A 23,459-nucleotide genomic window follows, 5' to 3' on the forward strand; every position below is an offset into this window, starting at 1 on the left:
CAACTAGTGTAGGAATTGTTATTTATTCCGACATTTATTTATGTTTTTCTTTTGAATGACAGTTAATTTAGATAATAAAAGAACGATTCTTCAGCATTCATGTATTTATTTATTTTTTTACAAAGGTTTTAACCTGAGCCATGCCAGACAATAATGACAGCAATCATGTTATATATATTGTACATACAGGGTTACTCGTATACAGCTGTTAAAATTAGTTTCAAAGCAATTGTATTGGATCAGGACTCGGTACCAGCCAATATATTGGAACCAGAATGGGGAAGGAAAAAACTGTATCAGAACATCTCTGAGTTGAACAGTTTCAAAGTGAAACACTCACTCTCATCTGCTGCAGTAATGCAGCTCAGAAACTATTCCCTTGTCGATCTGTACTCAGGGTAGAAATACCTGTCATTAGCTTCTGGAAAAATGGGGGAAAAAAATACTGACAGCACAAGTAAACCAATACAACTCACACAAGCTGGCCACAAACAAGAGTTTATAAAATTTGGTGTTTTTACTTTTCCTGCATTACGCAATGGGAAGGTTTAATGAACATAGATTTTAGATACAACACTGTCATTTCTTCCTGTTGCTCCCATAATAACACTACAAAGCAACAGAGGGAAGAATTTGGTTTAATACATCAAAATATGTTACAGTGGCAGAGTGATAAAAGAAGCAATTATCATTGTCATGTTACTCATTGAGCTTTATTGTCGCCTCTCAGCGTGCACACCCAATATTGATGTCTCCATCCACCTTTATCCTAATTACGTTCAGAATAATAGCTTGCTGACACGTGAAAAGCATGGCCTTATGGGAGCACAATACTAAACATAGTCATCAGGAGCTTTCATTATGATCTACTGGGGGCCTATAATTTATACGCAAGATTTGTATTACTGTTCAAGGAGATAGAAGTGCACAGTCATTTGCCAGTGGTAGGCTTTTTTTTACATGCACCACTGGCAGCGATTAGCTTTTGCAATATTTTTTATTTGCTTTGTGCATTGGCGACACAATCCCAAACAGGAGAAAGTTGCGATGAAAGTGAAAGGGACACTGGGGAAAAAGGACCATCAAGGTGCCTTTGAGCAACACACACAGATCTGAAGCTGCTCTGTGGCCGGCAGGAGAGGACTGTGGTAGTACTGGCGCAGGAGTGTAGACAACTTCACCACCATTGCAAACATTGCTGCAAAGCTGGGTGATATCAAGAGGTGTTCAGACTTAGCTTGACTAATTGTCGCTGTCTAGACATGACTGCTTCCATATTAGTAAGCAGAGGCGCCATGCAAAGGTGTGATTTCCACTGGGGATGGGGGTACATGTCCAAATCACTTCTCAAAAATCCTTTTTTGGTCCTCTTCAATTTCACAGTTTCAGTTTGATTATTAATTCACTAAAGCGTCCTCTTATTTTTATATTATTGGCGTTCACTCAAGCTTTGTGAACAGTAGTGAGTGATTTAAAGAGGGTTTTTTTGTTTGTTTGTTTTTTGCCCTGGAATATGCCTCTCAGGAAATCTGCAGCCTGCTTTCTTGGTGCAGGTTGTTGGAGCTGTATGCAGCTTGTGGAGAAGACAAAGCACACTACTCAGGGCTGAAAAAAGTCCTCTGTTTTTCAGATCAAAAAGATCATCCAGCAGTTTTTTTGTCAGTCTCTTCATGACTCCAGCACATTAGATAGGATGCTTTAAACAAAAAAAAGAGATATAGAAAATGGAGCTAGCAAGTGGGAACATCCATTGTTTACTGTATTTGGAAAATAAATCAGGCTCACAACACTTTATAAAGTTAACAGTTGTGTCTAAATTAATTAGGTTGTTGCTCTTTAATCTGCATGAACAAACTATATGGACTGAGTAATTAAGCCACAACTGCTTGCTACAGTTTACAGTGAGCACCGGTGAATGACACTAAACGTCACAGAGCACTTCCAGAATGTAAACAATTAAGTTTACAAGCTAGTGAATTGCCTTCAGATACGACCACAATAACATTGCTTCCAAATGTATTCAATACTGATTTAAAACAGTAATTTACAACACTGAGGTTTGAGCACAATTAACAATTAGATTACACTGGTTCATTATGACTAAAAATATCATTCACTGGTTTTACTGCACCCCATTGCCAAACTTTTGTCTTTTCTTATTCAATGCATTACACTGTCTGCCAATGCAGAGAACACTGACTGAAGCCAACATTTCAAACAAAACCAAGAGACACCTGACAAAAACGCAGACAACTTTGAAACATGGCTTTCAAACAGGATGTGTTCAGGAACATCCCTGCAGTTGGTCCAGATTTTTCTTGCCTGAAATATCACAAGTTATACAGCTCATACAGGATGTGTAAAATAACATTTCTATCTATACTACTACATTAATCATGGATTATATCTTTAAATTGGTTGAAGAAGAGTGTTATTTTTCACAGACTTTAATTCAGTTCTCAACACTGACGCTTCAAGAGCTGCCAACTGATCTGTGAACATCACTGTTACAATGACATAATGAAAACACTGTGAGTTTAACTGAATGTTTCCAGAAAAATCTTGCTTTTAAAGAGCACATGAGATTTGAACCTGGGCTACAGGTCCTTGCAATAACATCTTTGCAATGCCACTTAACAGTAGATACTACAAGTTCTGCCTTGATTAATGCTCCTCCCACGGGGCTACAGTTCAATGGTCCTGAAGTGAATACGTTGGGTCACAATCATACTTTCAGTTCAGTTCCTAAGAGTAACACTTGATTGCAAATGGCGTGTTGGGCTTTAGATTTGGAGCTGTCTGATAAGCAGTTTGCAGAAGTAATAAGAGCAGAACAGCTTTGTTAACAGTTGTCTTGGGAGGGGCAACATTCAGCTCTTATTTCATCAGACCTCTGATTGCAGGGATTAATTAACTCTGCAGTCCTGGCGTGTGTCTCAGAGGAGTGCTTCCATTTTGATATGGGAATTCTTGATGCAGATTTACTGTAGCCTAATTGGTTTTGGCAAGATTACATATCAGAGATTTTTAACTGACATGAAGAAATACATTTTTGAAAGGCTAAAAATGCTGAAACTGCACACTCTGATACAACAGTGCACTGCATGGGTTATGAACCTGCTGCTCACTGCGTGTATTTAACTCATGTACGAGGAGTAACTTCTCAGCATGTACCTATAACTTTAAAAGTATTTGCAAGCATTACATCAAATGCTCGGCTTTGATGGTGTCTGGATCCAGGGCTGGAGAGACGGGGCAGCCACCTATCTGATGTGATCACATGATCACATGATCACAAGCCTGTCACTTCAACTCAAGGCTAAAGGCCCAACGGACAAATATCTGTTTGTCAAATCTGATGTTTGTCTACTTTCTGCTACTCGTCACTGTCTTCTGTTTACAAACTGTATCACAACCAATCACACTTTTTGCTAAGTTCATGCGGCGTATTCATTTGGACAGTGTTATTTATTTAGGAGGTGCTAAAGTACATATTTAAATTAGAAAGTTTAGTCGTTGCTGACCAGCTTAATGTTTCCCTGCCTACAGGCAGGTCTCTCGCCCCTTGGACAGGTCTTGGACCGCAGACTGTAGGAGATGGTGGTTCTTGTTCTGCTCCAGTGGAGAATTTGTACATGTGCTGCTACGACAAGCTTACCGAGGATGTAGAGCAGAACAAGGGCCCCCACTGGCAGCTGCAGATAGTGAGCTAGCTGTTCAAACATTTCACAACAGGCTGTCAGCGCTAGCAGCGGCTGAACTTTAAAATTAAATATCTAAATTAAGTACCTTTTAATGACGCAAATTGCACAACTCATCTGAAAAGTAGATCAACCATAGTCAGGTCATCCACAATATAAGATCGTCAGATAAGAAGATGGTCAGATATAAGGATGACAGCACTTTAAGACCTTAAAGGCTGACTATATCCATTCAAGCCACAGGCTTATTTGCCCATTATCCATCAGCCTATTGTTGCTGACAGGGATGTTATGTTTGGGAATTATTTTCCAATTATTTTACGTATTGTGGTCTAATGCTGACACTCAAGGACTGCACACTGCAGTAAATACAGTGTACTGCAACTCCAATGAGTGCCAGAATAAGAATGAGGATGGTGGTTGTGGGACAACAGAATTAAATGATGAGCCTCCTAGAGGCTTTTGGGTCCACGTCAGTGAAACACCTCTGGATGGAGGTGCCAACTTTACAACCCTAATGAAACACTTTGCCTCCTCAGGCCTTTGCCCCACTTTTACAGCACTTAAGACAGTCATATCAGGTCCCGTGTACTATTTTTACCTGACAGAGGAGCAGTTCAATCAGCCAGAGTAACATTATTGAAATGCAAGGCGTAGCAGAGATGTTCAACTTGAACTGTCCAAGGCAGTGGCCCAAAATCCAAGGCATAACTCAGTTGGGGTTTCATTAGAAACACACTGATAAATCTGCTGGGTCGATATCAGCTTATTGCCGATACTATGCTGGTGATGTCAGTTCATAAGTGATAACCTTAGTACAAAAATGCCAAACGATGTTTTACATGATCTATCTAAGGCAATGGTGTCAAACTCAAATACACAGTGGGCCGGACTGGTTCAATGTTTATTGATAACTTATTGAAATGACCTTATTGTACATATTGAACCTGGAACTAACAAGGCCTATAAGTTATTGCCTATAAAACAACATTAATCATTGAATAAATGAAATTAAAAATCAAATCAGTTGCTTTCATTTCTTATGGCTCTATGGCTTTGCAACTTTTCCAGAGTAAATTCAAGTGAAAACATTTTTTCTACAGGCAAACAACAGCCAAAAAATAATTTCCTTCAAAGAAAAATCAAATGTCCTGTAGTAGCAAGAGAAAAAATGCAAAAATGAAACTGCATTAAAAACTAAAAATGCATTAAAGCTCAGTTTGCTTGTTGAGTCCAGATGCTTGTATCTGTCGTGGTGCTTCGTTTCATAGTGTCTTCTAATGTTGTATTCTTTCATTCCAGCCACACTGTCTCCGCACAGAAGACACACAGCTTTGCCCTTCACATCCGCGAACATATACTCTGCCTCCCACCTGTCTTGGAAAACTCTGTTTTCAACCTGAAAGTCAACCTTTCATTTAGCCATTTTTTCGGGAGAGGGATAGTTGAAAGTTGACACAGGTGGTGAGTGGCTCTATAAGGCTGCTGATGAACAAGTAAGGCGCAGACTCGCGCTCGCGGGCCCGTGATTGACATGCCAACACACTGGCAGTACATTGTGGGACTTGTAGTATTATGGTGGTAAATATACCGGCGGGCCAGCTCTAATAGTAATTAGATATTATCATGCGGGCCAAAGATAATTCATTCACGGGCCGGATGTGGCCCGAGAGATTTGACTTTGACACATGTGATCTAAGGCATCAGTGTTAATATTGTTTTTGTGTTTGTTTGCTTTTAATTATGATCAGCTGATATGTCCCTATAATTTTTTTTTAATTCTCAAAAATCAGTATCAGTTTGAGCCTAAAAATCCAGTATTGGTTGGGCTATAGTTTGATAGCCAGATTCATTTTGGTACAGTAAACATCAAGATTTGTTAAGCTCATAGTCTAACATGCCATGTTTCATATTTTTATTAGCAGAGAATGCGCCATCTATCTTGCAAAAACATGACTTACGATGTCATTTGTTGAGTTTTAGTTCTTCAATATTGAGATAGATATTGAAACCTAAGTGCCTACACCTAATCTACCTGTAGCAACACACCCACACTAACACAGGCTCTCGCCTTTCTTTTTTTTTTTAAACATACTGCTATTTTTGGTTTGAATGTCCACTAAATGATGTTTCCATATTTGCCTGGAGAAGACATGGTCAGACCTTTTATCTTGGCCTAAAATCCAACTTTGTGACAGTCTCACACTTTCTCTGTCCGAGCATGTACCCAAGGGTACAGAAATGGTAAAATTCCCAAACCTGCCAAAACTCTACCGAAATGAGGGGTAAAGAGGTCATGTAGTTTCATGTAACCACAGAAGTTTGGCTACCCAGTGGACGGACATATCTGACAGTACATGTCTGTGCCTTGGCCAGTGAGCAGACAGGACTGAGTGGCCCTCCCTCGGGGCTGCCACTCTCTGCTGTCTGCTGAGAGGATGAGGCACTGTGGTGAAGCCTCTCTGCGAAGCACCCCTGGGACCCAGGCTTGTGAACGTTCTGTCACAAGCAGTGAGCACCCACGTCAGGCTCAGTTTGCTCTGTTACATATACTCCAGCAGAGGCTTTAATGAGCCCATGTGTTTCAGTTTTATCAAGCAAATGTTCCTCTCTGTTGTCAGCTATCTCCCTCCTGCCATTTTTAGAAAACTTGAAACAGATCCTTTAGACCAATTTTGAGAATTTTGACAAAACTCGAATGTGTAGCATATTGTAGTGACAGTCCTTATACCGGGCTTCTGCATGGTTCCCTAAATTAAGATTTTTTAATACCACATTGAATGTAATTTTTTTCACTGGTCAATGAATGATGGAAAACCAGTAGAGACAAAAAGACTTACAATTCCTTGTCAAGCATATGAATTTATTAATATTTATCACATTATGTCAGTACTTCCCGACTATGACAATAACCCTTAGTAATACAACTAATAAATAATGCAACCTGGACCCAGATGAGTAGCAGAAACTGACACAAGCCCATTATGAGTCAATAAGCTTCCTAGCTACTGTGAGTATTACTATTAACAGTGTTTGTTACAGGTCTAATGGTGCTTAAACAGCCTCCTGTAAATGCTATCCAGTCACATCAGTCTAACTTATAGTTACAACATACAGGCAAGCAAAAGAAAGAATATTCAAGACTTTTTAAGACCTTCTAAGGCCTTTTTTATGAATTCAATGCTTTTTAAGACTTTTCAAGACCTGCAGATACCCTATTATCTGGTGAAAACAGATTTCCCAAGGTAGGGTAACAACATTCAAATCTATACCACAACTTCTTTATAATAACATATCTGAAAACTAAAGCCGGTCAGTCCCTTAAGCCCAATCCTGTCTTCACCTAGGGCCCAATTAGAGGAGCTGTGGTGACAAGTCAAGCATTACTGGCCTCTGCAGGCCAAAGAGATCTGGACTCTTGTTTATTATCTCTTATTTCAATTGTAGAAACCACATTAGAATTCTCCTCCTGTGTGCTATTAATAAATGCCAAAACAATGTAAGCTGCATGGCCAGTACATGTTCAATTAGGATTACCCAGAGACACAATTCATTGGGACTGTAGAGTTCAAGTCTTCATGAAGCTTGTCAAACTGCACAAACTTCCATCCGGCCTTAAAGGGTTCGGATTTGCAATTAACTAAAGCGACAGCGAGGAGAACAATGCACCTAGCCCAGCCACCCCCACCCCAAAGCTTTTCCATTATTTTAACAAGCACAGCAACATATTGTATGTTAATAGATTTCCTCCCAGGCCTCTGGAGCTCACCCGGCCTGTTGTCAGTCTTGTTGATTAACAGGAACACAATTAGAATTCCAGGACACTGTTTAACATTAGTATTCCCGATATACGGCTTAATGCACCTACATGGTCTTCTTGGTGTCATCTACCTCCTTTACCTGGCTTTTTCCTCCTCAGGAAGTGTCTCTGTTTGACCCTCCATGAGCATCACGCTTAAACCTTTCATTGTGTTAATTTGAGACGTGATTACATCTCGAACATCTCGAAGCCTTAGCCACTCCAAATGCTTCATGAATACTAATAAGCCGTACTGGAGGTGCATATGTTGCAGCAGAGAATGCTACTTTAATTAATCTTAGACTAAATTAGGCTTATTACGTTACAATATTTCTAAGATTTTTCAAGATACTGTTATGATATCCTCAATTTGTAATGAATTTAAAATGAGGAAAACTTGCACGTTGTGTGTCCTGTGGAGTGTCAAAACACATTTAAATATAACAAGAGAAAATGCATGAACCTTTTGGTTCACCAACCTGGATGAGTATCAGTAATCTATATTCCTGATATGGAGCACTGGTCAATTTTTATGCCGTTTCCATTAAAAATGAGAGCAAGAATACGACTAAACCAATAATCCGGCCTGGAAGATGTACTGGGTGATAATTGCAGAGATACTGGTATCGTTGTATATATCAACCAATAAGAAAATAAATGCTGACGATATATTGTAGATCATTTAAAAATAGTTCTGCTGTTAACCCAGCAGAACATTAAACCATAACACAGATTGGCCATACTACTTCACTTTGGTTGAGAAATATACCAACTGTTGGATGGATTGCCATGAAATGTTGTAGTGATCCCCAGATCACTTAAGATCTGATATGCAAATATTGAATTTCCTTTTTTGAAGATCTTTACATCTACTCAATGGATTGGCGTTAAATTTGGCACTTGTGGTTTTTTTCTCTAACGTCACCACAAGGTCAAATTTTTAATTTGCTCACTAATGTGCTTTGTCATTTTGCTTGCCAATGTTAGCATGCTAATATGCTAAGCTAAGAGGCTGAACAAGGTAAACATTATACCTGTGCATTGCAGAATGCAGGCTTCTGACCAGAAGTGCTGCATCAGACAGACCAATTTCTGCCCTTTCTGCCACTCTGTCTTCTCTATAGGCTATGGGCCCACTCTGTTGTTGCAGCATCTCTCACTAGCATATACAGACAGATTGCCATGATATGAGCCTGACGGCATGCAAACATTTTAGCTGCTGGCTAAAATGTAAATATACATCAACTGAAGCTGAACCCGCTCAGAAAAAAAACAAAACAAAAAACTGGAACCCAAAAGGTCCAACGCAAATGGAAGTGCCAGTGACATCAGCATGAACAACAACAGAAACAGTAACGACACTGAGGTGAAGCATCAGTTAAAAGACAAGTTTCAGGCTAAGTGGCTCAGAACATATCCGTGCCTCGAATATAACAGTGGTTAAATGAGCTGCTCGCTTTGTGCTGTGCTGCGCCTTTTACCAACCCATGTTACATAACGTCAAGTCTAAGTCGCCACCAGATGGTGTTTCTCACACAGCAGCCTTGATAAGACGGCATTCAGCAAAGACTGTGTTTTCATGTGAATGTGGATTCAGCACCCAAAACAGGATTAAAACTAAAATTTTAAATTCAATAAGTAATACAAACCTCACGTATTTTATTTTCATTTCAAAGCTTGTCCTCCTTTTTGTTAGAGTTTTTCAAACAAACAGTTTGGCTTAGACGATTAAATAAAAAACTAATGAAAAAAATCTTTAGTGGCAGGCCTAATTCTAAGAAAGCATATAAAGGACAAACACACAAAGGTTTGTTGCTGAGTGTTTGTATGGATTCGCACATATGCTGACAGGGAGATGGGTGATTTTCAACAGAGACGAATGATTCAAACCACTTCAGTTAGCTCACTTTACCCTGAGGATGTTTGGAGGAGTTTCCATTATTTAACTTTTCTCCTGTTAGAGTGGTGCTGTTGTAAAACCTGCAGTTACTGCTTCAATGTATGATTGTTCAGGTAACGGCCTGTTGTAAATGTGATGAAGACATCAGCTGTTGGTTCTCGCTGAGATAATTCAGTGGATCCTGCTTCTACCCCACTCCTACGCAGACATCCCACACAGTTATCAGACACTATGAATAATCTATTCAGAGCACTCCACCAGTGTGATAATATGTTGGAGGGACCTGCCAGTTAATGATACACTTGTGATTCTGTGCATGAAAGGTTTACAGACACTGAATGCCTGTTACAAGGACACCATTTGGTCGTCTAAAATGTTTCTTTCACGTTAAGATGTCCATGAACAAGGTTTTTTATATTTCTTTACAAATGGGGCAGCTATATTGTGCAAGTATGACACTGAGGAATTGTGTATTGATGTTCTACATCAACCAACAAGCTTTAGATATAGTAGATACAGTGAAAGTGAAACTTCTCCATTGCATCTGACATTGTTTATAATAGACAATGAACTCTACCTACACATTCCTGGAACAGCAATGGGAACAAACATGGCTGCGGGTTATGCAGCTCTTCTGTGGGCTGACTACAGGGAACTGTTTTCATGTTATCCAGAGAAGAGTCATTTTCTACAGTGTGTAGTTTGTTGGGAGAATATTTTATTTCATTTTGCATTTATTTAATTGTAAAGGGGTAATATTAATGTGCTTTAAAGCTGCATTAATTAATTAATTAATTAATTTTATTTTTAGTAGTAGTAGTAGTAGTAGTAGTATTACTACCGTGTAGAACACAACATTGACATCATTACCTTTGAAGTTTATATGGTGAACAGTTGCTTATTTACTCATCCAACAGTTACAGAGTAAAATTATCGTTCATTTTGGATTGTTGTTCTGACCCCCTGGCAAATGTAAGTCCAATATTCCCTCTCTTTTAGCTCCATTTCTGGTCTCTACCAACTCCTGAGAAAAATATCTGGCTTTTTAGCTGCTAAATGCTCCACTGTGTTCACCAGCTATCCACTAACCATGTCTTACTGCGTTTACACACCCAGAAATTGTAGCTACAAAATATAACCTGGGTTACACTCTCCCCCTGTCTCTGCATGCACATCGATCACACGCCTCACTACCAGCCACCACAAGAAAATTCTCAATCTGTGGGAAACAGTGAAACATCTCTCTTGGTCACATATTTAGATGTTGCTCCTGTCTCATGTTACATGTTTACATGTTTCTCCTCATCTGTTGTTCAAATATACGCAGAGAAGTGTGTGTTCATGGTTTACTCATTAATTTTTATGAAGTTTGGTCAAGCACAATTCTTCAATGGGCTTCTTTCCCTGGGGCCCCCAAAAAAGTTTAGGATTGCCACTGGTGTTAACAGGCAACTGTTTGCTAATGTGTTAGGTAATACAGCTTCATAAGGTGATAATATGTCGTGATTAAATCTTGTTATGTTGTCTGACAAAGACTGGCATCAAATCCTCGCACACATGCAAGTTGTTGCTCAAATGCTGCTAAAATATTTCAGCCCTTCAATGTTTAACTTTAGATTTTTTACCAATGAGACTTCACCTGCAGCATTTCCTCTCCAAGCTGAGTACCACTTAGTCATCAAGCTTAACGCAACTGCTTATGTCTTTAATGAGCCAAGTTTTCAAAAGAAGCAAACATAGCAGGCCTCAATCAGATTTAAGGAAATAATATGACTTTAAAAGACTTCTATCCCCTTACATTTTTTAATTTCTTAATAATTTGATGACAGTCTGAAGCAGTGAAGAGGTGTTTTTTTTGTTTTGTTTTTTTTAAAGCAAAACATCTGCATTTTCTTTTTTAATTGCTGTTAATTAAAGCTACAGGTTGTTAGGCCAGCATGCACTCAAGAGAGACAGCACATTTTTGTAGTCTGACAAATTGCTTTTCCCTTTCATGTCTAAGGATCTAACAAACAATGAGGAGATTATGCAGCTTGTATACCATCTAAAGCCTCAAAAACCATTTTGTTTTCACTTACAAGCACAGCCTGCAGCTTCTCCTCTTTCATTCGACAAATTCCAGAAACAAAAATAGGGGATATTCAAATGATGTTGTTTAAGTCAAATTTAAATTCACAAAGCTGTTTTTAAAGCAAGTCAGGACAAAGGCAAAACAGCCCATGTCTTTCACTTCATGTTGAGAAAATTAAAAAAAAAATAAAAATAAAGAAACCTTAAGTGGTATATGTCCAGCTCGAGACTAATTTCTCTCTGCAAGCAACTTCCTGGAGGGCATCCTCACATCCCTGTATTAACATCAATTCAATCAATACTCTCCATTTAGAAAATGAATAGATTTACGTAATTGAACTTCCAGGGTCCACTCAGTGCAACTCAGTGATTTACCTCAATGGCTAAACAGCTCACTGATACCTGTTGTAATTTTGTGAACCGCTGCAGTGAACTTAAACTGACATTGGAAGCTACAAATGAAACACTGCAATGATGTTTGCAGGAGAAAAAAAAGAAAAAGAGAAAAGCTTCACTTTGTCTGTGTTTCTCATTGTATTCCTGCTCACAGCAAATGAGTTAATATTAGCCAGTCAATGTGCCACGAAGACTGCATGAATAGAAATGGCTGTTTTATTGAAATGATTTATTACTGAAACATCCATGCAACGTTTCATTCTGCACAAACATTTCAAGCTCCAAAACCTGCGGAGAGGATTTTGACAAACACAAGACAAGAGATTGTGAAAGGCTTTTGCACCATCTCAGACAAATCATGCACGATTTCAGTAACAGGATGACATATTCTGCATCATTTGAGGGGAATAGCATGAGGGTTTAAGGGGAGTAACTGCAGTAGCAGTAGCAGCTGTAGTTGCAGTACAGATACTGATATGATGATACAGACATCAGCTTATCTGTCATGAAATACGAGGTAATGCATTTTCTTTCAGCGTTGCGTCACACTTCATTCTTCCACTTCATCTTCCATTGCACCTGCAGCTCATGCCTTCCTCCCAATTGCTCTTCTCTTTTCAACCACACTGGGTGTCTAAATGCAGCAATTAGCCGAAGTCATTTACATCCCAGGGCTCTATATCAGGGAAGTCTTTTCTCATCTGATCACTTTTGTGTTTCTGAATTGCATTTTAAGGTGTCATATAAATTGAGGAAGTGTATTTATGTACAATTGAATAGGTCCTGTTAAGGATCCTTGAAGTTTTTGATGCCACAATTAATGTTTTTGTTCTCTTTGCTGTTAAAACCTTGAGAAAAGGTGATGGAGGTCTGCTTTAGTCACTGCACAGAGAAATGTCTGACATTACAGGGGGATGGGACAAACCCTGACTCGGATGTGTTGAAGCTGAAGCAACCAGACGAATAGCTTTGATGTTGCAGTTTTTCAGAACTGCCACGCTCAACGTGGATAGTTTACAGCATGCGAATCCCATCAAGAATTACAGAAATATGACAGGCAGCAACCTCATGAGATTACTGTAGATTCTCGCTGCAGTCGAGACTGCCTGGAAGATATTTTTCTGCCCAGAGAACATGGTGCTTACCCAACTTTGTGGTAAATTAAAAAGGAAATGAAACATTTTTTCTCAAAACAAGCTAATATTGAAAATGAACTGCTGAATGTCACACAACAGGCGGCTTTCTTTTCACCCACCTCCACCTGGGTTTGTCATTGATCCCTAGGGGAACAATGATGTTGCATAATGATGACATTTTATTATAGAGACCCAGGATTGTAAAAGCCCCTTATTGGCCCTTTTTAAACAAATGGCAACACTACACTGCACATCATTAAACCCAATTTACAACACTTAATTTCCCAAGATAAGACACAACATTGTCTAACTCCATCTGCTTTATTGCATGAAGTGCTGACAGAGATCTGTACCCTGTCTTTCATGTTTCTACAGGCCTACTTTAAGGCAGATGCAGTGTCTTTCCTACAGTTTGAGGGATTTTATCGTGCAGAGCGCTCACATGCTGTGGATACATTGCCCCACTCTCAACAGCTTGCCCCAGCTAACCACTCCATCAAGACAAAGATCTAAAATATTGTGCGACGCCTGTGCCCTTGCTCATCTATTTGAAATCTGTGCTCTCACTAAAAAACCCCTTGGCCTAACTGACTAACTGCTCCATGTCACCCTTACTAAAAGCATGGCAACAACAATGACGCCTGATGGATAAGGTGGGAGCAGACAGGATGTCCAGATATCACCAACAAGTTTCATACAGCAGCTGCACACACTCATCCAGCCCAGCTACAAGAGATTAACTACAAATAGAGCTGTGAACTTACCTAAATAAACATTTACTGAAAGCACACAAAAGCATGATATAATTTAGTTATGAAACACTATAAAATTAATCTGTAACTATTTATATAATTGATTAATCATTGAAGTAATTTTTTTAAAAACAAAAATGTAACACATTTTTCACTTACAGTTCTTCAAATGTGAGTATTTGCTGCTTCTTTCTATGTCTTATATCATTATATCTCAGAGATTTTTTGGCTTTTGGACTGTTGGTCCAAAGATTGTTGCATAAAACATCTGGTTTGAAGATTTATCCTTTGGCTCAGGGAAACTGTATTTAACAGATTAATAAATGACAATAATATTGATTAGCCCTGACATAATTCAACAAGTGAAACCAAACAATCACACTGAATCATCATCTGAAACAGAAAGGCCAGACCCAAACTCAATCAGCTGCTTATACAGTAAGATTTGATTATTATATTTAACTGTTACCTCCATTTCCTTCCTTCCTTCCTTCCTTCCTTCCTTCCTTCCTTCCTTCCTTCCAGCTTGATCACACGAGAGAGAGGAAGCAGTTGTTTGTTTTCTTCCTTGCCCAATTTTTTCCAGCTTATCTGAGGATTTAAACCAAGAACCACATACTTTTCTAATTTTTAGGTCCCAACTGTGGGGCTTAAATGAATATGGAAAAGAAGGTTCTGTGATGAACCTTTAATTACAAATATATTATTAAATATTTTGCATTTCAAAATATTAAATGGTTGCTTTCCGATACGCCTGAGCAATACATTGGGGATTGTTTCACACAACAATATTCAGGAACTACTGGGCCAGCAGCATAAACTAATGAAGGGAATGTTTATCTTCCAAAGGACATGTGTCATTTGAATTTAGGCACAACCTAATGCGGCTCAAATTTGAGGACAAAGCAGAGGAAACTGCTGCAGGACACACTGTTTTAGTTAGCTCATTAATTGGGTGGCAATTATGGAAACCATTCCTTCAGGCTGTTCTCTGTTTCTGCAGCTGTACTGAATACTGTATATATTGCTCCTGGATCCATTAGTGATAGCCTCTTCAGTCAAGTTTAAAAAAAAAAAAAAAAAACTAAAAGATGCTCAGTGCAGGAAGAAAATGTCCTGAGAACACATTAAAAAAAACTGTTTTGGTTGTATGCCTTTTCTTCTTCAGATACACAGTATTTCCTTACGTGATAACTTTATGAAAGCACACAAGAAAGATAATTCAAATACAGTGTCTGGCAGCAAAACCAGAAAAGAGTGACCATTCAACAATTATGTGTCATGTAGACAATGGAGTGGTATTGTCGCTGTTATTGCTTTTCAATTCTTATACATGTGAGCATTTAATTTTAAAAGATTTTTCCCGAATGTCCCCACAAAATGTCCCCACAAACTAACTTAAAGATGAAAGGAAAACAGTAATGTTTGTCACCTCTGTGTAATATCCCACATCATTCTAACTTCTGAGACTCTCCATGGGTTATTTTCCATTGCTGATATAATTTGGAGGAGGGTTTAAAGTTGTTTGGGTCACATTTCAAGACACATTGTTGTTCTTCAAAGCACCAAATGGAACAATTTTGTGACACCTCTCACTGATCCAATAGCAGCTGATGATGAAAGCATAAAGACATCTCCATTCAACACTAAAGAAACCAGAGTTGTATGTAAAATCGTTTGTACTTTTCCCATAATACTGGGATGGAAAAATTATGTATGCAAACTGTAAGCTTATTTTTATAAAACTGAGTGTGGAGGATGTGACATACAGAGCATGGAGGACTTTATCTAATACAGACACACATTCACTGTTCATGCCTGCATCTATGAGACATACATACTGTGCACCATACTAATGAAGACTCACTCATTATCACTGTGAAACATAACCTATGGAAAACTACTGTACACACACTGTGCATGGTGTATTCATGGACTACTGTTTTGCACCAAGACCAGCAAAGATCAAAAAATGTACACGGTACAGATTCAGCATACGAGTGATGGAAATAGTGTGACACTGAACACTTCTGCTAACATGGCAACACAACAATCCCTCTCTTTCATTGATGTACTCCTACAGAAATATAGTATATCTGCTCATATTTTTTCAAAGGCATCTCTTCATTGTAATGGTACATTAGCTGAAATGTTTAGCTGATAATCGATTAGTTGACCGAAAGAAAATTAATCATCAGCAATGTTGATGATTGTCACAGCACTACCTGGGTCTTCACTGAATTAGAAGAGGCCTAATTGTTTAAAAAATGTATTGGTTTCTCCCTTTGAAAATAATTAGCAAATTATGAAAAAATGTTTTTGCTCAGTTAGTGCTCTCTCACTGATTTATTATACAAAATAAATTAGTGCATGTTTTTTTGCATAAGATAAAAGGCCTGTAACCAAGAATGACTGTTTATATTATAGCTCTTTCCCTGAATTTTTCTTAATTTATCGATTAGTCATTTGGTCAATATGTCAGGAAAATGTGAAAAATGTCTATCTCTACTTCCAGTGCCATCTTCAAATGTCTTGTTTTGTCAGATAAACAGTCCAAAACCCCAAAATATTGAGTTTGGTGTCATAGAAGACAGAAAATATTCACATTTGAGAAGCTGAGACCAGAGAACTTGGACATATATACTATAAAAACTGATTACTCAATTATTAGAGTAGTTGGTGATTATTTTTCTGTCAATCAACTGACTGATTTATTGACTAATTATTGCTGAGGACCCAAGTGTGCAGTTAGGCAACAGGAAACTGACAAAAACAAAGGAGATATTGTACAGTTTGTCACAGGAACCAAAACAATGCTAAAACCTCAGTTTCACCACTCACACAGTGAAAGCATCATAATGCACATGTCACATAACAATAAAATTGTTTTTTAAAAAAACAAGATAATCCTGTACAACAAAGTATTTCAGCATTAGCAGCAAAACAGCAGAAACAGCAAAAATCAGTAACCAGCAAATACACTGCAGACACTTCCCAAAGCACTTTAACAGCAGCTAAGAATAAAGCCAGTAACAACGGTAGCATCTTAAGGTTGGCTTAATTACAGAGTGAGACCTTGAAAACAATAGCTAAGAGTAACAGATAAGTACAGTGAAAGAAAAAAGTCTCAATATCTAAGCCCTAAAATGGACGTAAAGCTTCGGGGAAAAATTACAAAAATGTAAATATTAGCTGTTAACTAGCTTGTTGCGTTGGGCCACTGGAGACACGTACAAACGGACTTTAGCACAAACGGTAAACACACACACTGACCTTGTTGAAGTGAAGTGGTGTCCTGCTCAGAGATGCCTTACAGACAGCAGAAGAACAAAGTGTTGTTGTCGGTGACGGTTCGAGGCCCACAGTGAATCCAAATAGTGAGGAGCAGGACGAGCATGTCCTCCAAAAAAAAAAAAAATGGCGGCTTGCAGGTTAGCTTGGAAGGTGCGGGGCAGACCAGCGAGGGCTTGAATATCCCGCCTCGGTTAACGTGTTATAAGCGGCTTTCAGACGCAAGACTCGCCGCTAGGTCAAGTGCACTGTTCGGGGTGTGGGGTGGGGGGTGGAGGGGCAAACACATGCAAAGTTTTCCAAACTAAGTGGGAAGCTCCCGCTGTGCACAGGGAGCAGCTTGGGGGGGGGGATTTCGCCCGAGAAGAAGCTGCGTTTCCATAGCAACCGGCCCCGGGTCAGCTTTACGTTTACGTTTCCGTGACCTTTGCATGCGTTCCTGCAGAACCTGCAAGGCAAGAAGCTTTAGTTTGACCAGTGGCGGATGAAGTGTTGTCAAAGGTGGAGGTGCTCATTGTGCAGCAGAATGGTTGCTACCTTATAAAAACTGTATCACCTGATTGTTTTTTTTTTTTTTTTTTTGGGCTGGAACCATCACGGATCATGATACATCCGCAGATGTCTCTGGTAAGGTATGTTTGACTTCATGCAGGCTTCACATGATGAATCCAACTTTCTGTTGCACAACCACGTCATATGACATTAAAACCTCACAGGTGCAAAAGGGGGCAGCAGTTTCCTTGAGTCAAGCATGGAAGTTGCTCTCCTCCACCTGCAACATGTGGGAACCACCTGACAACAGAGCTTTGCCCTGATTGGCTTAAGGTTTCACTGACACCCACGGCGTGTCCCCCCGTTTTTATCCTAAGAAATTCAGATCCATTATCCTCTATGGTTATCTCTCCCAAAGGGCGTGCCATTTATTTGATCTCCTCCTTCTGGCAACGCACTATAGTTTTAATAGAATTTAGATTATAGAAAACAGTAAAAAAAAAAAAATGTCCCTTGTTTTTTATTGTCAAGTCTATGGTTGAAAGTAAAACAGAAATACATTTTAAAGAAAGTTATCTCACTCAAAGTGCTGCTCTAGCAGATATTCCCTGTGTGACTTTTCCCCTAACACCTTAACCCATCGCCCTAGATGTTTTCATTAAGCAGCTTAGATTTATACTTAGATTTACAGATAACAGTCTGACATATTGAGGGTAACACTCCAAAAAAAAAAAACAACAACAAAAAAACACAGAACACGCGCACGCACCTCAAGATCAGCCACTTTTGTGTGCTCTGTCACGCTTGATGCCAGTCTACTCCACCCCGCAGTCACTGGCAGTTCACATCGATTATCAGTAGAAGTCAGTCAAAGTCAGTTAAAGTTGAAAACTAACATACCTATAGAGCTGAGTGAATGATGAAGTTGCACCGTTGTTCGGCCGAGGGTTGGACTTTTCCTATTTTTCTGTCATTTATTCAAGTGTTTTGGTGCAAATAGATTCTACTGCATCATCGGGGGGCTTTTACAGGGGATCAGCAACAGTTTTGAACCACTGCAATTCCTCAAATAGTGACTGGAGCTTTATTTACCTCAACTGTGGAAGGTAACGGCCCTATATTTGAGGCAGGCCTTTATTCCTTAATGCCTCTGTTTGATATGTATAATTGGTATTTTCATATGAAGTCCTATTTTGATCCGCTCATGTTGCCCTGTTAAAGGTACTGCACTACAATTTAATACAAACTCAACACCCTGTAGCTATTTCAAATTAAAAGTCATCTAATGCTTCAATGGACAGAAATCCTTTATTTCTTAAGAGGGCTTTTATTGCTGTGCTGATGTGATGCAGTAAGCGTGTTGTCTCATCTCCGGCTGCTGGTGTTTGTGTTGTTTACATGCTAATCAAATCTCCTAGTTTCTTTAACTTAGCAGTTACCAATGGCTTCTCTCTCCCTCCCACTCTCCTGCTCTCTCTTGCTCAGTGTATCTCATAGTTATTCCTCTGCCTCCTTTAGCAATAATAATACACGTAATACATTTGGCTTATTTGCCATAATGGAGGTGAGGCTCAGTGAATTGGAAGCACAGCTCCACACCATTAGCTCCTATAGTTAGCCAGCTCCCAGTAGGGGGGTCAAGGAGGGTTGATTACATATGTAAGCCCAGTCCTGGAACACGAATGCAGCACAGACTCAATGAATGAATGAATGACTGGCATACAGAGAGGACAGTTAACGACACCTCAACACACCCTGATTACAGCCATACTGGGTATATCACAGCTTTTTACCTGTATAACATATAAAATGTTGTTGTCGGTCCAAGTGGAGCTATATTTTAACCACAATATTCCATATATATATATATATGTTTTTGGTAGTTACAATATATCATTTTAGGTACTCATTATAGATTTTATGTGTAACAAAAGAAAAACAACAAAGCTGTCAGATAAATGTAGTGGGGTAAAGAGTAAAATATTTCTCTCTGAACTGTGGTAAAGTAAAAGAGTAAAATAGGTTAAAGCAGAAATATTCAAGTGAAGTACAAGTACATCTCAGTTTTACTTCAGCACAGTACTTGTGTAAGTACTTAGTTACTTTCAACCACTAAGTATTTCACGTGTGAGCTCTCCAGTTGTCTGCACAAACTAGTGTGCAAGCTTTTAATGTAGAGCTGCAATCACCAGCCTACACTCACGACCTGAAGAAAGGCCTTACTAAGAATCCATATCCCAGTTTTTTATTTGAAGATGAAAAAAATAAATCACAGAAGATAAAGAAGACAATATTCTACAAAAAGTCAGTAATGTTGTACTTGTATCTTTGTTGGTTAAACTGATATATCCAGCCTAAGATATGAGTATGTTTAACACAGAGAGTATTCAGGAGCATGACAGGGTGGGCCAACAGCTTCCCTGTAATTATCTTTAATCCATTTAAGACTTAATCTGCAGTTTGCTGTATTCAACTAAGAACATTTCTAGAAAGAATATTAAAATAAACATTAGGAGCAACAGGAAATAATAACTAACTATGGTGAGGTTTTATTTTTAATGAAAAGCAGATTGTCATGTCAGTTCTAATATAGATAAAGGATTATGTCATGTGGTAGAAACCTGGTAGATATTTAAGCTTTATTTCATGTGCAGCTCAAACTTGTTAATTATTTTACAGTTTAATGGGATTTTTGTCCCTTCCCAGTCTAAGCTCAGCCTGAAGACACTGGATTTCAAATGAGTTTTCATTGCTCTTTGTTTTCTCCATTTTCAGCAGGTTTTTCACATTTAATAGGTGAATGTTGAATTTAAATCCACTGGCATGTTTACTGGCTTGCCTTTGATTGTTAAGTTTCTGAAGATATTTAATGAAAAAATAAATTCAAAGTGGTGCTGTCCTTCCACTAACTTGTGACACAGTCTAATCAGCACTAAATAACTATTAAGGGTTACATATTGACTGGATTATGTTTTCGTTCTGTGTCTTTTTAAATATAGCACAAATTACTCAGGAACTTAATGTTTCACAATGACAGCACAGATATTTTGTGAGGGCAGAGCATTTTGTGAACTTCTTGTTATTGCAGAAAGAAATCTCTAGCATTATTGGATTGGGTGTGAAACATAAAAGTCTTAATTTTCCACCACCAAAGGAGCAGAGACATCAATGAAATAGCAAAGAACTCAAAAAGCAGACTCTTCCAGATAACATGGCCGTTACCTTCACTGTAATGACTGTACATGGCAGCGACTCAAATCTACCTCTGTATTATGAGAATCAACACCTCTACTCATAAACCTCAGCCGAGATGACATAAAGAAGGAAGACAATTACTATTTTGCTAACTGAAATATAATGAGACAGTTGCCCTGCTGACGAGGTACAGGTTTCCTAACTTTATCGAACAAGCTGTGAATCCAAACAGGCTCACAGTGGATGTTGGAAAATGGCTGAAGTTGTGTGTTGTGACGTGTTGCTGCTCATGTGATTCAATACTGACTTTGTAAACTCCCATAGACTTTATATTCAGAAACTGTTACATGACACATGGTGACCAAGCTGAAACAGATGATGCAGTGCTACAGCTGTCCCCAGATTATGTATTTCAGTCCCACAAATGTGTAAACAGCGTGATGGGTGTCAAATCCAAAGCACAACATATAACATACTGGTTTAATCGCCAGGCAAACATCACAATGCAGACAATGTTTCTTAGTGTTATTTTGTATGACATTGAAATATAATGACTTGTCCAAGTCCATGATCCCTTACAAAAAGTTTGGTTTCTGTACCAAGAGTAAAAACAATTTCAAAATTCATTCAGGTATTCTGTGCCACTCTTGTAGAGCAAATAACCAGAAGATCTAATATGTCCTTTAAAGATTGTTTCCAATTCCTTTCAAAATTCAAATGCGTATAAAGCACTTTGAAACTGCCTCATGTATGAAATGTGATACAGAAGCAACTTTGTGTTACCTAGCCATATATTTTACTGCGCCATAACATGTGAAACTCCATCATTTTTTTTGGACAGTTGGGTGCCGCACAACAATATCTCAAGAGCAAAACTGCCATCATTTTAAACAGTTGATATAGTGAACAATGGCTTATTTACACACACTTCTGTTCACATGGCAAACATTGATATTCACTTTGTTTTAGCTCGGTTTTTGGTCTCAACCACTCCTGAGGAAATATTTGACTCTTTTGCTGCTAAATGCTCCATTATGTCCAGTAACTGTGTCAGTCTATGGAGTTCATTTTTTCCTGAAAATCGCTGGTTGCTGTGACCAAAAATGAGACTGTGAAAGAACCAAAACAGTGAAGGCTGGAACTTTAAACACCAAACCAATGATTTAAAAATGCTAAAATGCTTAGAGGAGAACTGCAGAGTCAGGTGATACATTTGTGAGTACACCACTTGAAGCGTCTCCTTTCAGTGTACATTTGATCCTTTGGTAATATTTAAAAAATGATCTTCAAATTCAAAAAGTGAGATTTGGATCATATATTGATAAAATGCTGCAAAAACATGGTGAGCATATGCATGGGTTCAGCGGGCAGCCTGCACCTCACTGCAACTGTAGTCATTAAAGGTCACCTGCAGATGTAACCAACCTGTAAAAGTTTAAAACATGCCATTAAACACACAAGGCTCCACTCATAGTTGCTGCCAAAGATACATGGGATGAGTGCCTGACTACTGACCTGAATTAGTTGTTTGATGCCTGCGGCTGTGCCACAGGAAAAGGGCAGTCTGTACTTTGAGGAGTGACTGTCAGTTAACTAGTTTCACACCTGCCTCAGGTAGGAAGATGGGTGAAAAGAGAGCCTTAAAAGATTACAGCAGGCTGAAGCAGTAAAGTGGATGGATACAGTGCGAGTACAGAGACTGAGATTGAAGGGGGAACATGAAAATTAAAGGTAACATCTGATACAAGTAAACATGCACTGAAATGAAGTATGTCCCATTTGTGTTTCAGTTTTCAGTGAACAATCTGAGCATTTCTGTGTGACATATATGCCCAGTTGATCTGTCACTAACTAAAAAAATAGGAAATAGTTCATACAGCATATTGATCATGCATACAATTATGACCCAATTATATAAAAATTACACAAAGATATCTGCTATCCTCATACTTTGATAAAAGAGGATTTTCACAGTTTAAATATCATGAACTGTCTTAGATATCACCAGAAATTTCTGGAGTGCAGAGCTCAGCCTTCTTGCTAGGTTTAGAAATGTAATTAAGGTGATACACAAAATTGCTCAACCAGAGTAGATTTGTTTTTGTCTCCCCCAATTTAAGAACCGCCTCCTGATGATAGGTTGCTCATCCATCGGTACTGTAATTGCACATCCAGTGTGATGATGGAGAATAAGGTAATTTAAATTTTGTCATGGATAATGCCACCTGATTTTCTGACGCTGAATCTCAACAAAATATCTATCAAAGTATCCACATAAATCATCCCTGACGTGGTATTTAAAAATAAACAGACATTAAAAATCATAAACGCAGACTCATACCGTGCCTTGGCTGCGCACTGACTCAAGCTCAGCAGCAGCAGACCCACATTTGGCACCAGATCATCAGTTATATCTTTCTCTTCTACTTCTATCAATGTCCACAATTACATTGATTAATAGTGACATTTCATTCCCTTTTTTTCACAGCCTGCAGTTGCTTTCTATGCAGCGATGTAAACGTGCAAACAATAAAATGCAGAGCACAAAACGAGATGGACAGCAGTGTTGTGTGTGCGTTTTATGTTTGTGTGTCAAGGTAACCACCCATGTGGGCTGCTGTAGTCACTCTGATGAGAAACAACTTTCAGCTGCGTGACTCACATATTTGGATGAACACACAGAATCAGGTTATCATTGAACGCCGATGCACCACTGGCTTGGAAACA

The 23,459-nt window shown here is 38.7% G+C and overlaps 1 long non-coding RNA gene across 2 annotated transcripts in view; it reads right to left on the minus strand.

Moving 5' to 3' along the window:
• LOC139614046 (uncharacterized) overlaps nucleotides 1–17,462 on the minus strand; it is a 127,466-nt gene extending 110,004 nt beyond the window's left edge. For both annotated transcript variants that reach the window (XR_011686886.1, XR_011686885.1), the window contains exons 1-2: nucleotides 17,028–17,462; nucleotides 14,224–14,345 (exon numbers count right to left, since the gene is read on the minus strand). This is a non-coding gene — a long non-coding RNA (uncharacterized lncRNA). The remainder of the gene's footprint in view (nucleotides 1–14,223; nucleotides 14,346–17,027) is intronic.
• Between the last annotated feature and the right edge of the window lie 5,997 nt (nucleotides 17,463–23,459).

This window comes from Trachinotus anak, unplaced genomic scaffold (genome assembly GCF_046630095.1).
Source record: "Trachinotus anak isolate AG129_WGS33_773 ecotype Australia unplaced genomic scaffold, CSIRO_AGI_Tana_v1 ptg000003l, whole genome shotgun sequence".
Classification (NCBI taxonomy): Eukaryota; Metazoa; Chordata; class Actinopteri; order Carangiformes; family Carangidae; genus Trachinotus; species Trachinotus anak.